The 14,112-nt window shown below is 40.1% G+C and overlaps 1 protein-coding gene across 5 annotated transcripts in view; it reads right to left on the bottom strand.

Annotated features, from left to right (window-relative positions):
* slc4a5a (solute carrier family 4 member 5a) overlaps positions 1-1,784 on the bottom strand; it is a 54,098-nt gene extending 52,314 nt beyond the window's left edge. For all 5 annotated transcript variants that reach the window (XM_088994940.1, XM_088994941.1, XM_088994936.1 and 2 more), the window contains exon 1: positions 1,595-1,784. The gene's annotated coding sequence lies outside the window, so the exon portion shown is untranslated. The remainder of the gene's footprint in view (positions 1-1,594) is intronic.
* Between the last annotated feature and the right edge of the window lie 12,328 nt (positions 1,785-14,112).

The following is a 14,112-nucleotide window of genomic DNA, read 5'->3' as shown; positions in this document are numbered from 1 at the left end:
TGTGGCTCTTTCACCCCCCTGCTGCGGCTCCCTGCGGCTTTAGAAAATAAATAATGAGTATTTAATTCAATGTATATTATTTTAGTTCGTTCGTTTTTAAAATGTAATTATAAATTTGAAGATTATGGTGATTATAAATAATACAAAATAAAACATATTCAATTTTTTTGTCACTCATAATATACGTCACAACCATCGACAGTGGACGCATATCCGGTCACAACCGCCGAATTGCGCACAATTTCTTGAATTTTTCGACCCCCAGGTCGGCCAACTATGGATAAATCTAAAAAAAGAAAAGTGTCTGAAGAAAACAGAACATTTAATGATACGTGGGCAGATTCGTTCGCCTTAAAAACAGACATCGCTCATGCCTGACAGACGACAGCTTACAGTCCTGTGTGAAGATGAAGGTAATGTCATACAGCCCTGATGTGCAGAGGCTGTGCTCTGAGGTGCAGGAGCAGAAATCACATTAACCAGGTGATAAATATTGTATTTGCCATTTTGCAAATATTCTTTTTTTTCAAAAAGACATTGAGTATTATATTTGAAAGTAATCTTCAACCCAACGTCTTTTTTTCGGAGTTTAAAATGTTTTTGTTGCGTGCAGAAATGTAATTTCGCTTCTCTGTAACAGTTCATTGATTCATAAATGCAACACACTATAGTTTGTTTATGCATATATAAAGCTAAAAAACGATGATGAAAAGATGCAGTGTTGTCTTCATTTTAAATGTCAAAAGCATTTTGTGGCTCCCAGTGTTTTCTTTTCTGTGGGTATGCCCTGGGCCTCCGGGCAGACATTATTTCAATTTATATTATATATATATATATATATATTTATGTGTATACCAGTCGGTCTGTATACATGGAAACATAACTGTCTCTCTCTCTCGCTCTCTGTCATATATATATATATATATATATATATATATATATATATATATATATATATATATATATATATATATATATATATATATATATATATATATATATATATATATATATATATATATATATCATTTAATTCCATGAATTATATAATTATATAAATATATATAATTCCACGAAATTACAGTCTTTTATAATAAAGCCTTATAGTTTATAGGCCTATTTATATGTATTTCATAAAAATATATTACTCTGCTGCACACATCACTCAGAACAAATTAAAAATACAATAGCAAAAAAAACAACAACTATTATTTAGATTGAATTTGACTTCCTTTAACAACTCGAATATCTCAGTTAGAGTTTGCAAGGTAGAGCCTAGAGAATATATTTAGCACAAAATGCAACTTGAATTGTTTCTACATAATTCTGTATTTGGCCAAAATAAAATCTAAACAAGTTGAAAAAAATAGCTGTATAATGTGACTGAAATTGAATCATAATAAAAATCTGCAATTAGTTTTAAACTCATTCAACTCACAAAAAGCAGAGCATATACCCATATGGAGTAGGATGGCGTTCAAAGAGGGGGCACGTTGAAACATAAAATCAATGTTGCACTGGAAAAAATAAATGAATAACAATACCACACCACTTTGATCATTTGAATGAAATAATGACAATGTATAAGTCCTACCTGGTTTAGTTGTTGAGAAAGATGAGGCAAAAGAAGAAATGGTCCTTGGAGCCCGTTTGGTCACATCAGTGAAAGCACACCAGTGGAATATCAACAAAATTGTGAAAAAGATAAAGAAAGCAAAGTGGACAGGTGCTCCATTCTTTTTGCTTCCGATCTATCTGTCCGCATGATTGTCAAACTGTCTCTCTTTCTCGCTCTCTGTCAGTCTCATGACTGATTCAATAATGGCTCAACTAGGACTGGCAAAGGCCTCCAGGCAGGAAGTTATGTCAAAATATACTTGACATCAGCCTGTCATTGGAAATCTCTCGCACCAGTCGGTCAATATACACGGATAAGAGACAGGCTTAAAGGTCAAGCGTGAAATATTTTACATCATATGTAAGGTAATTGAACTAAATACACAGAATAAAGCATGACAAAACAATATTTATTGAATAAATTCCTAAAGTGAGATCCTGACATGTCAAACCTGGAAGTGTAACGTCACTTCATGGATAACAAGAGTGGGGCTCACGATGGAACGTGTACAAAACCCGTCAGAAATCGATTCAGAAAGTGATATTTATCGGAGTCAAAAGGCAGCTACTTTCACGGCGCCATCCTGAAGTCAAAATAATCATATTACGCAACACAAAAGACACAGACAGTTAAAGGGATGTGTGTTTGATCAAACTTGTTGAGGATGTGGAAAATGTTGCCTTTAATAGTCTTTTTGATTCTGATTCTTAAAACGTTGAATGGCCGGACATGGAGTGGAGATGAGACCCACTTAGAAGAATGGTCAGCTACAGTTGTGGTCTGTAAAGAACATAATATCATAATGTCATGGCTCTCTTTAATTTCCATTTATTTCAACAACTCTGAGTTTTCTCTGAAAAGGTGATTGGAACAGATACTTCTTTGTCACAAAAAACATTCATGAAGTTTGATTCTTTTATGACTTCACTATGGGTTAACAGAAAAAGTGATCACTACTGCGTCAAAAATATACATACAGCAACACGAATTAGCCATTCTGGTGACTTAGAAAGTTATGTCAGCGAATTGAGCTTCATCTCATGGCCTCTTAACTTCTTATGAGTGATTATGAGTGACTACAGCTGGTGATGTCTCTGAAGCCATTTAAATAGGGCTTATTGGATGCAAACACCCACAAATAATTTTCTCCGTGCGTGCATAGAAATAGTATCGATATAACCGGGACTATCGATATATCCGATATCGATATAACGAGACTTTACTATATATATATATATATATATATATATATATATATATATATATATATATATATATATATATATATATATATATATATATATATATATATATATATATATATATACATCATAGATATATACTCAGTGACGTGCGGTGAGGTTCATGGCTGGTGAGGCACTGACATCATCACGGTCAGATTTACAAATACATTTGCAGCATAATTCAAGTTTTCCGACTTTTTCAATAAATCCGTTTAGAGAAAAATCAGTTTGTAGGTCCCATATAAATAAGAATGATGACAAAAGTGCAAAAATTACCATTACCACAAACATATGAACTCTACAGAGTAGCTTGTTCACCATTTGATTGGCAACAGTTAACATGTTTTGTTTAAAATGTCATGTCAGCAATCTTTATATAAACAGTAGCATAGAAAAAAAGAATTAAAAAAAATGTTATTATAGTGTTACCTTTACTTATAAATGAAGTCCATGCGCCGCTCCTTCTGAAGAAAGGCATCTATACTTTCTTTGTAGAAGCCTTCCTTATCTTTCTTCAGTTTTGAAAGTCTCTCTATTTCTATTAATTTAGATATGTAATCTTTCATTCTGAAAATAAGGCCAAGCAACACGAAAACATGACTGGATGGTTCCACTTAACTTGCTAACTGTTTACTGTAGCGTGCTCTCACTAATTCTATTATTCTGCAGCCGAGGAGGTGCAAGAGGAATCTCTGTAATCACCAGCGCCCCCTGTAATGAGGCAAGAGAACTGTGTGCCTCACCTATGCAGTTCTGATAAAAATAAAATAAAATAAAATAAAATAAACACTGTAGTACAGTGTTTATAATGTAAAGTCACTCTACATTATATACACCAGCTAAACTGTCGAAATTTAGTTCATATACTAAAAGTGTTTGAACACCTTAATGGCGATATGCAGAGGGACAGCAATGCGGTCTCACTGCAGAGCATGCCAGCACAGTTAGCATAGTTATTGCGCAATCCATGGTGAGGCTCATCCGGCCGCTGCCTCACCGCTCGTCTCTACTTAGAATTTGAACGGTAAATGTGAAAATTTAGCGATTTTGAAAAAAAATCCAAAAATGGTGACGTCAAATGGAAAAGATCTTTAAAGTACAAATCACTACATAAATATAACAGTTTAATTTATTTTTTCATTTGCTATTTCCATGATGACATGTGAGGCACGGCCTCACCTGCCTCCCCTGACTACACATCACTGCCAATACTTTTACATGCGTCTCCCAGGCTCAGCTGGCAGACACATTTATCAAATGTCCATTCACTTTCACTTCTTGCGACGTCTGAGAATGCTTGGAGTTGCAAGTTGTTTTGTCGATTTTGTATAGAGTAGCCACTGAATTAGCCATGCACTTTGGAATAACCAGTAAATTTGGGCAGTGAACTGTTAAATCTAACGTTCAGATAACCATTTTGGTCAAGAGAGCAGGGAAGGTATTTGGGTAGCCCTCACCCCCAGCTTTCCAGGAGATATACAGTATGTCCAGTACGTTTTTCAAAAGGTCAACAACATTTTAGACAATCCTTCCCGCGTGCGACACTTTCAATTTGTGCTCCTAAACTCAAGAGGAGATATAAGACACCTCTCTGTAAATTAAACCGAAATAAAAACACATTGATACAGCAGCTAAAAAAATTAGAGGGGGGTAGATAGACAAATAAGAGGACTTAAGAGCAGTATGGGGTGTGCATATGGGGCCTGTGCGCCAAGACAATTCTCTACTATGGGAGACCAAATAGAAGTCAAATTCCAATTCAGATTCCAATTCAATTCAATGATGCATGCCTAACAGTTAATGAGTGTCCATAGCAACTGGCAGAGGAGCTCCAGTAACTTTCAAGCAAGGTGATAGCGACGCGGTCCCTGAAGATGGGAATACATTTAGCATTTAGGAGTATGAAGAAGTGTTCGGTATCGACTATTGATCCCATGACCCATTTAAAGTCTGACGTACGAACCTAGCATGAGATTCCGGATATTGTACTCAAACTTAATCATATTGGTTCTGGACAATTAAGTGAGACATTGAGTGCATATTGTCAGACAAAGGCACTGAATTTTCAAATAAAGTCTTTCTGGAACTCAGCACATATGCAGACATCTACACCTTACTTACCACATTAACATGGTACTACAGAGAAAAGTTGATGAGTGGCGCAGAAAAAAACAACAACATAATTTCCCATAATTTCGATGGCCACTCTACACCTGCCTGAAAAGAACACTTCACTTTGCAATTCCAGAATCAGAAATGATCTAAGTGCCCACAAGGTTTAACATTGGTGCAAAAATCTGTTGACACTTACTCAGCAGATAATTGTAGAAAGTCAATGGTTTTTCAATACAATCTGATGGACTCAGACCGTTTCTGTGAATGTATGAGCTTTGCTTTACACACTTTGCAGACAAAGTGTGTAACTCTTGTGTGCATGATCTGAAAATGAAAATACTGACTGAAATACACCACTGGTCTTTAGATAAGACAGCATGCAGAGCATTCAAATGCGAAATGAACTGCAGATTTCTTCAGCACGTTTCCCCTTTAACATTCATTCAGATTCATTCCAAGGTGCTCAGCCCTGGAAACGTGCCTGCTTCAGTGATCGCAAAATAGAAGTTTGACTTTGGTCAGAGAAACACTAGCAGTGTCTCTTAAAATTGGATCTACGGACTACTGGTTGCCTCTTAGAGAATCTGAGGTAACGAGGGACAATGCTGATGGGTGTGACTTCAAAGAGAGTTTGAAAACCATGAGTGCAAGATTTTTTGAGACGTTATAAGCAGACACCTCAGTTGGGTGGTCTCGAGCCTTACACATCCCTCTGGAATGAAAAAGATGTCCCTAACATTTACTATTATTTACTACATTACTACAACTATTTCGCGTACCGTGTAACCTGATAACATGATAAGCACTGACGTAGCCGTGTCATAGCCTGAATGACGAGAATATTTTTGTTGCACATGGAATGAATTTTTAAAAAAATAATCAATTTTGCACCACATTTTACTTTGGAAGCATTGAGACAGAGGTGCGGGTTTTTATTCAATATAAAATGGCTACTGGTGGATGAAGATAGGATGAGGTAAAATTCTAGATAAAATTATTTGCAACATTCGAATTCAGGTAATCTTTGGAAGCAAATATGACAGGCGTGGCTCAAATACTCCATCCATCCATTATCTGTACCGCTGATTCCTCATTAGGGTCGCGGTGGGGTGCTGGAGCCTTTCCCAGCTGTCTTTGGGGACGAGGCGGGGGACACCCTGAATTTGTTGCCAGCCAATCGCAGGGCACACAAAAACAATCAGTCACTCACACTCACACCTAGGGAAAATTAGGAGTGTTCAATCAGCCTGCCGTGCATGTCTTTGGAATGTGGGGGGAAACTGGAGGACCCTGAGAAAACCCACGCAGAGTAGAGCATGCAAACTTCACACAGGGAGGCCAGAGCGGGACTTGAACTCGCAACCTCTGCACTGTGAAGCCAGCATGCTCACCACTCGACAATCGTGCCTCTGAAATACTGATAGCTATAACTTTTTTTTTTCTTCAAATAATCCCCATCATACACAAAGGGCACACATGGCCTGATCCAATTCTCTCACTCCCTTGCTGTCTTTTGCAGTGACAAACTCTCCAGATTTTTATCGTGTCAAATATTCAAAGCAAATGTATATAAGTGTATCATCATTTATTGTAACAACAATTTTTTTGACATGACTTTTTCAAACTGGTCCTTGCAAAGTTCAGTTCACTTGGAAATGCCACTTTGATGCTTGTGAAGAGCCGCTGAAGATTTGAAGTCTTGAAATGCTCGGTTAATGCCAACCACAGCCAATGCGGCACCCTCGGCAAAAATTTTTTACAGCGTCACAATTGAGCAATGATTTACATGCCCCTACAAAAGAAGAAAATACTTTTTGACATCACCTTTAACTCATGAGGTAACATCACACAATTTAAAATATAAAATGGGACATTTTTTTAATTTCATTACTCATTTAATATCGAGCAAATCATTCAAGGGACTTACTTTTTTTTTTCCAAGATGGCGCCCCCCTGTGTGGCTGCCTCCACAGCAGCTCTTTCCCTTTCTTGTCTACTTTTTCACTTCTTTACTTTTCCGTTTTTGTTTTGCCTGATCTCGCTCCATAAACCTACGGAGAGGAGATGGGCATCTTTTCTTTTGCTCATCGCCGTTATTTTTTACTTTTTCATCGCTCCTGTGAACGGGGAATCCACGCGCACGCGGAATCCCATTGTTTACAGTCGAGACCAGCTACTAGCGTGGCGGGCTAATAGCGGACTAGCGGCCGCCGCACCAGACATCCCCGATGAATTGAAGAGGAGGAAACGAGGATGTCGGGCCGGGAAAGATCGCCGCAAAAGAACGAGGAAATACCGACACGTTCTCCCGTCCGTCATCATGGGGAACGTGAGATCGCTCCCAAATAAAATGGACGAGCTCGCGGCGCTAACGCGACATCAGAGGGAGTACCGGGAAGCCAGCTTGCTACTCGTCACGGAGACATGGCTTTCGGCAATCACTCCGGACGCCCACGCAGAGTTGGAGGGCTTCCAACTCGTACGAGCGGACAGAAATGAAGGCAGCGGTAAGCAGAAAGGAGGGGGGATTGCTGTATTTGTGAATGACAAATGGTGCAATCCTGGGCACATCACGGTGAAGGAAAAACTTTGCACTCGGGACATCGAGCTGCTAGCCGTTAGCCTTCGGCCGCATTACCTGCCACGGGAATTCTCACACGTCATAGCCGTGACGACGTACATTCCCCCTACGGCAAATGGCGGCGCTGCCTCCGATGCCCTCATATCTGTTGTAAACAAGCTGCAAACCCAGTCCCCCAACGCCTTGTTTATCATCTCAGGGGACTTCAATCACATTTCCCTGAAATTCTCCCTCCCAACATTCACACAGTATGTAACTTGTGCCACCAGAGACAATAACATATTGGACCTATTTTATTCAAACGCCAAGGATGCATACAAACCCTCCCCCCTCGGAAGAGCAGACCACCCCCTCTCGGAAGAGCAGACCACAATATGGTTTATCTCCAGCCTGTGTACAAACCCCTTGTCCAGAGGCAACCACCTGCGACCGCTGGCAAGCTCATCGCTGGACCCGCTGCAGTTTGCCTACCAGCCCAGCATCGGTGTGGAGGATGCCATCATCTACCTCCTCCATACGGCGTTGCTGCACCTGGAGAATGCTGGGAGCACGGTGAGGATCACATTCTTCGATTTCTCCAGTGCCTTCAACACCATCCAGCCCAGTCTACTGGGGGACAAGCTGCAGCATGCCGGAGTCGACCATCACCTCACATCCTGGATTACAGACTACCTCACAAACAGGCCACAGTACGTGAGGGTAAAGAACTGTGAGTCGGACAGGCTTCTCTGCAGCACCGGAGCGCCGCAGGGAACAGTCCTGGCTCCATTCCTCTTCACCCTCTACACCTCGGACTTCAACTACAACACCCCAACCTGCCACCTTCAGAAGTTCTCTGACGACTCAGCTATTGTCGGCCTCATTACAGAGGGAGACGATAGGGAGTACAGGGGACTGACAAAGGACTTTGTGGACTGGTGCCAGCAGAATCACCTCCAGATCAACACTGGCAAAACCAAGGAGCTGGTGGTGGATTTCTGCAGGAAACAATCGTCACCTGCACCATTGAACATCCAGGGTTCGGACATTGAGAGGGTGACCTCCTACAAGTACCTGGGTGTTACTCTCAACAATAAACTGGACTGGACAACAAACACGGATGCCCTAATCAAAAAGGGACAGAGTCGCCTCTTCCTCCTCAGGAAACTGAGGTCTTTTGGAGTTCAGGGGTCACTCCTAAAGACTTTCTATGACTCTGTGGTGGCATCAGCCATCCACTATGGCATTGTCTGCTGGTCAGGCAGCATCACCACCCGGGACAGAAAAAGACTGGAGCGCTTTGTCAAGCGGGCCAGTTCTGTCGTGGGCTGCTCGCTGGACTCTCTTGAGGAGGTGGGCAACAGACGGACGCTAGCTAAACTAAAAGCTATGACGGACAGCCCCTCCCACCCCCTCCTGCCCATCCTGACAGCTCTGGGTAGCTCCTTTAGCCAGAGACTATTACACCCGCGCTGCAAGAAGGAGAGGTACCGCCGCTCGTTCCTACCGACTGCTGTCAGGCTTCACAATTCCCAATGATCACATGTGAAAAAAAAAAACAAAAAAAAAAACAAAAAAAAAACTGGACACTTGTAAATATGGGTTGTTGCAATATATCTTAATGCATCTCTTGATTCTGCACTATGTACAGTCTTGTTTATAGAACGGTTTTTGCACATCTACATTTGCACAGTATACAGTTGACATTTTTATTTTGTTATGCTTGAATATCTTGTTTTCTATCCTTTCACTCCCACCCCAACCCCATCCCTCTTCAATTGCTGCTGTGGACTGCAAATTTCCCCATTGCGGGACGAATAAAGGTATTCTGATTCTGATTCTGATTCTGATTCTGATTACTTTTGTGGCATCTAATTTTATTGGAAAATACAGTAATCTATAAGGACAACCAACACCATTTTTTTGTTTCCTAACTGACATCAGAAAAACGTTTTATAGCATCAAAAATACCCAAAACACGCAGGCTGATATTTTTAGTCAAATGCAAAACACCAATAAAAATGACCTGAAAAAGTTTCAGTTTCAGAAGGTCCCGCCCCCTTGTTCGTGACGTCACAAATCAAAACAATGGCTTCAGATTTGGAGAAGATGCTTCCTGTTACTCATCCAGTTATGAATATGATTCAAGCATAAATGTTTGCAATCGATTAAAGAAGTACTTGAGTGTCAATTCGAGCCGTCAGGAATCCAATGTAGCGTCCCAGAAATTGCAAAAGATAGCGCCCAAGCTCCGTTGCAAATGGGCTGATATGTCTGCTGGGAATTTGTGTCAACTAGAATCAAATAGTAGTCTTGGTGCAACACACAACGATTCACCATTGCGTTATTTATGTGTTTTCCCTCTAATTTCGCCATCAACAAGGATCAACATGAAATTTTCAGACCAAACAAAGTACAGCAAAATGCATTGGGTGTCGCTTTCTCGGTCAGGGGCGTTCCAAACATGACATCATGTGGGGATCGTCATCAACTCGAAAACAAGACTTCTTGAATGTTCAGCGCGAGTCTTAAAATGTAAAATATAGCTATATGCGATGGAATCTTTGTAAAATACGCTCAGTAGAAGTCATTTGAAGTGTATTTTACAAATTATGGACACAACTTGTCCGGAGGCATCGGTTGTCCTTTAAGGCACGGGTCCGACATCCATTTTGGAAACACAACAGACTCTTTTTTAGGCTATCATTCTTATATTTGTAGTAATACTTATTGGGCATTGCTTGACAAATCAACTCATGTTAACTGTGCCATATTCAGGGTTCCCTGTTAAATTGTTGTAAATAGGTCCCAGCTTCTACACTGGAAAATATTCATTCATCAAAGATTTTGTTTGCATTTAATTTGATGATCAAGTAATTTTCTTTACTTTCTTTTTAATTTAATCCTCAGTAGTTTGATTCTGTACGTTAGTCACTGGCAACGAGAGTTTGAATTAACTTGATGATTTAGGAAAAACCTACAAATGTGTTCTTGTAAATATACAATCAATATTGATTTATACAGAGCTTTAACAACAGCTGAAGTTGTAACAAAGCGCTAAACATGGACAACAATATGTGTAAGTATGGCGGCCTAGTGGTTTCTCCAGCTTCTCAGTGCAGAAGTTGAAGGTTTCAACTCGAGCTGTGGTATTCCTTTGTGAAGTTTGCATGTTCTCCCCGTGCCTGTGTGGGTTTTCTCCAGATATTCCTCTTGCATTTCAAAAACATGTGTGGCCAGTTAATCTATCGATCATCCTATCAAGTGAAAGGACATTCACCCGAGTGGTTGTCCATATGTGCCTATGGGAATGCTCTCCAATCTTGTTTGTGGTCAGTGGTTCGTGGTCTTTATCCTGTCTTTGGTCGATTTCCGGTATTTTTGTCATTTTTGACCTTGGAAATTGGAGTACAATAAATAACACGCGTGGCAGGTTGCTTCCTGTATCCCATTCAATTATATTGTTAGAGCATGTCCTCTAATCAGCCCAGTGTATTGTTTTCATTTCAGGTCCAAGTAATCTGCTGAATTGAAATGACAAAGCTGATTCATAACTTTCTGTTTTGTCCTGATGGCTCTTGCTTGGTGAAAGTGTGTTGTTTGTTGCAACACTGACAGCTCAAAATACATTGAGCTATTTTCCAAAGACCCAGGAAATTGTATGTCATTGTATTCGCTCAGTAAATGTGCAGTTGCCAATAACTGCTTCTCATTTTCACAGGTTGGGCTGGCATAGTGTTTGTGTTTTCTCCTGAGAGTGACTATTAAGAAAGAAAAGAAAAAACATGCCCGGATCATTTTGCTTGGACCTACACAAAAACAAATAATTTGTCTGCGTCATCAATCATCTATCTGCTGTAGTTATTCAATCTGCTGTTCCTAGATTTTCATCAGGAGGGAGGAAGAAGGAGGTAGGAAGCGAATGAGGATAGATGAACTACAGGTGGAGAGGGACCTGTCTGTGGCTAAGCGCGACTGGAATTCAATAAATCTGGCTGATCTATTGTAGACACTGAGATAAAGCTGCTTAGACGCAAGTGCAAATCATAAAGGAATAAAAAAGCCCACAACAACTTTGCTCAGCTTTTGTGGACTCAATAAAAAATAAGTAAATACATACACATAAAAGAAAAATTACTTCACAGGGGCCTCCACACATGAATTTGTTGCTGGATGCCCTGTCGCCTTGAGAAAAATATATACACTTCCCCCTCAACACGGGTACACTTTTCTAGACAACCGGAAATGCCACTAGCTTTTTACGAGATGAAAATAAAAATGCTCAAACACATCTATTCATCCATCCATTTTCCATTTGATTTATATTTTTATTCCGGGAGGTTTTGGAGCAAGCTGGAACTGATGCCAGTGACACACGTTCCTGCTTAAAGCAAAGGGGGAGCTGCAACCGATTCCAGACGACTTGAGTGAAAGGCAGACAGGTTGTCGGCAAACCACAGGATGTAAATAAGAATTGGCAGCAGTTCATATTAACATTCTCACCATCAATGGGTAGAACTAAACATACGGTTCCAGCACCAAAAGAACTTCTTTAATTAATACTGCACATGCAAGATTTTCATATTTTTATTGAGACTTTGAAGTTCCTGGGAATCACACTTAGTCAGGACATAAAATGGAAGGGCAAAATTGTCACGGTTTGCAAGGTGGTGATGGATGGCGGTTGTGGATCCCAAAAAGCAGGCAGGAGGGAGCAAGAGGTTATGTTTGACAAATTGTATTAAAATAAAGTCAGCAGGAACAAAATCTTAAACATCAAAATCATCTGAACAGAAAAAATACAAAGTATCAAAAGAAAATCAAGATTAAAAATCCGGCGAGGTGAAACAAACACATGCACAGCATACCATGCATACAATGACCCGACGCCGAATGGTCGTGCCAGGAGTCCTTTTGACTGTCACTGATTGTGACGAACAGCACCTGCGAGATTGCAGGCAGGGCTGACAGAGCTACCCGTTGGTCACCAATCCGAACGTGGCAGTCCGCCACTGATCGGGACGACCAGCACCTGTGCTTACAATTAAGTTCGTAAGCTGAGGTATCATAGTACTGTATTATAAAATACGCTTACACAGTTTTATTATAAAATGCATTACTAGTCCTTACATGTTTTGTATTACTCAGCTAATTTTGGTTGTTTTAAAATGGAACTATTCCAGTGTTTTAACAGATGTAGAAGTGAGTTGTCTGTTTTTTTTCTTCTTTTCGTTGATGATATGGACCTGTGAAACCATAATAAACTGTAAAACTTCCTGATTCTTCTGAGGAAGCAGGGCCTCCCACGAGACAGTTCTACACAGCTATCGCCGAATCAGTCCAGTGTTCCTCCATCACAATAGAGGCGGCCACAAAATAGGACAAATCTGGCTCCTACTCTAATCAGAGGCACTGCCCTACCCATTCTGAAGGATTTGCCTTTTTAGCTTGTGCCAGATGCTAAAAATCCTACCCTTGTTTACCATTAATTATCAGAGATTTAAAGTCAAGCTTAACTTTTATTTGTATTTTTTTCTTTGGTTAAGCGAATTCTTGAAATGATTCTAAATAAGAACCAAGACAAGGGCATAGAAAATCCGACTGTGTCCCCCCTGCCCATCACCGCTTTCAGTTAATCCCTTCAGGTAAGCGCTATTGAAGCATGCGCAACAAAACCAGCAAACATTGGAACAGCTTCTTCACTCATCACCATTGAGTCCTGAAACAGTAACTCAATGCCATGGTGGCTCTTTGCATTTTTGCACACTCTTGTGGAATAGTATTACCACACTGATCATTATAGCTCCAGCTCTTTACATGAACAATCATCATTGATCTACACTGATTAAGTACAAGCAGTTTTAAAGTACTTTTGGTTCATTGCACACCCAAAAATTGCACAAAAATGACCGCGACAAATAGTGCAACGATTATATGCACTAACTACACAATTGTCATCGTAATGTATTGCACCACTGATCTTTCTCTCTGCATATTGTTGCACAGCTGTCATAAGTTGGTAGTACGACTGCACAGTAGTTTGTTTACTGTACAGAAAGTCTTTAGATATTTACAAGTCATCTCTTTGAAAAAAAAAACTTTCAATCTTATAATCATGATAGGATCAGTAGCTCATGTCGTGACGATGATCAACCCCTCCCCCCCTCAGAACCTTGTCACATCTTTTCGCATCTTTCACAAAGCATTTACAATTGTCCTATTCGGTGTGTCAGGACACCAGTCAGAACTGATTCCATCAGTTTTGCCTCCGACCGCACTGCATTGATGATTGTGCCAAAATGAAGACATCCACCATTTAAATTTGCCTCGTTTAAATTAGCAATTGTCATTTTCTGCTGGAGCAAATAAACACATTGTGTCATCACCTCAACCAAGGAAGTCCACTTTCACCACGATCCTATATTATATTGGCCATCAAAACCAATCGACTGATGAATACCAAATGTGTTTGTTTTTGTCTCCTCCTTGATACAGTTTCTTGTATTTATGTGAAGTTGTAACTGTTCACTTGTAGTTTGTGGACAACAGAAAAAAAGCAAACTAATACACTCAAA

This window comes from Hippocampus bargibanti, linkage group LG04, assembly GCF_051943395.1.
Source record: "Hippocampus bargibanti isolate YZ-2025 linkage group LG04, ASM5194339v1, whole genome shotgun sequence".
NCBI lineage: Eukaryota > Metazoa > Chordata > Actinopteri > Syngnathiformes > Syngnathidae > Hippocampus > Hippocampus bargibanti.
This window is presented reverse-complemented; position numbering and strand designations above follow the sequence as displayed.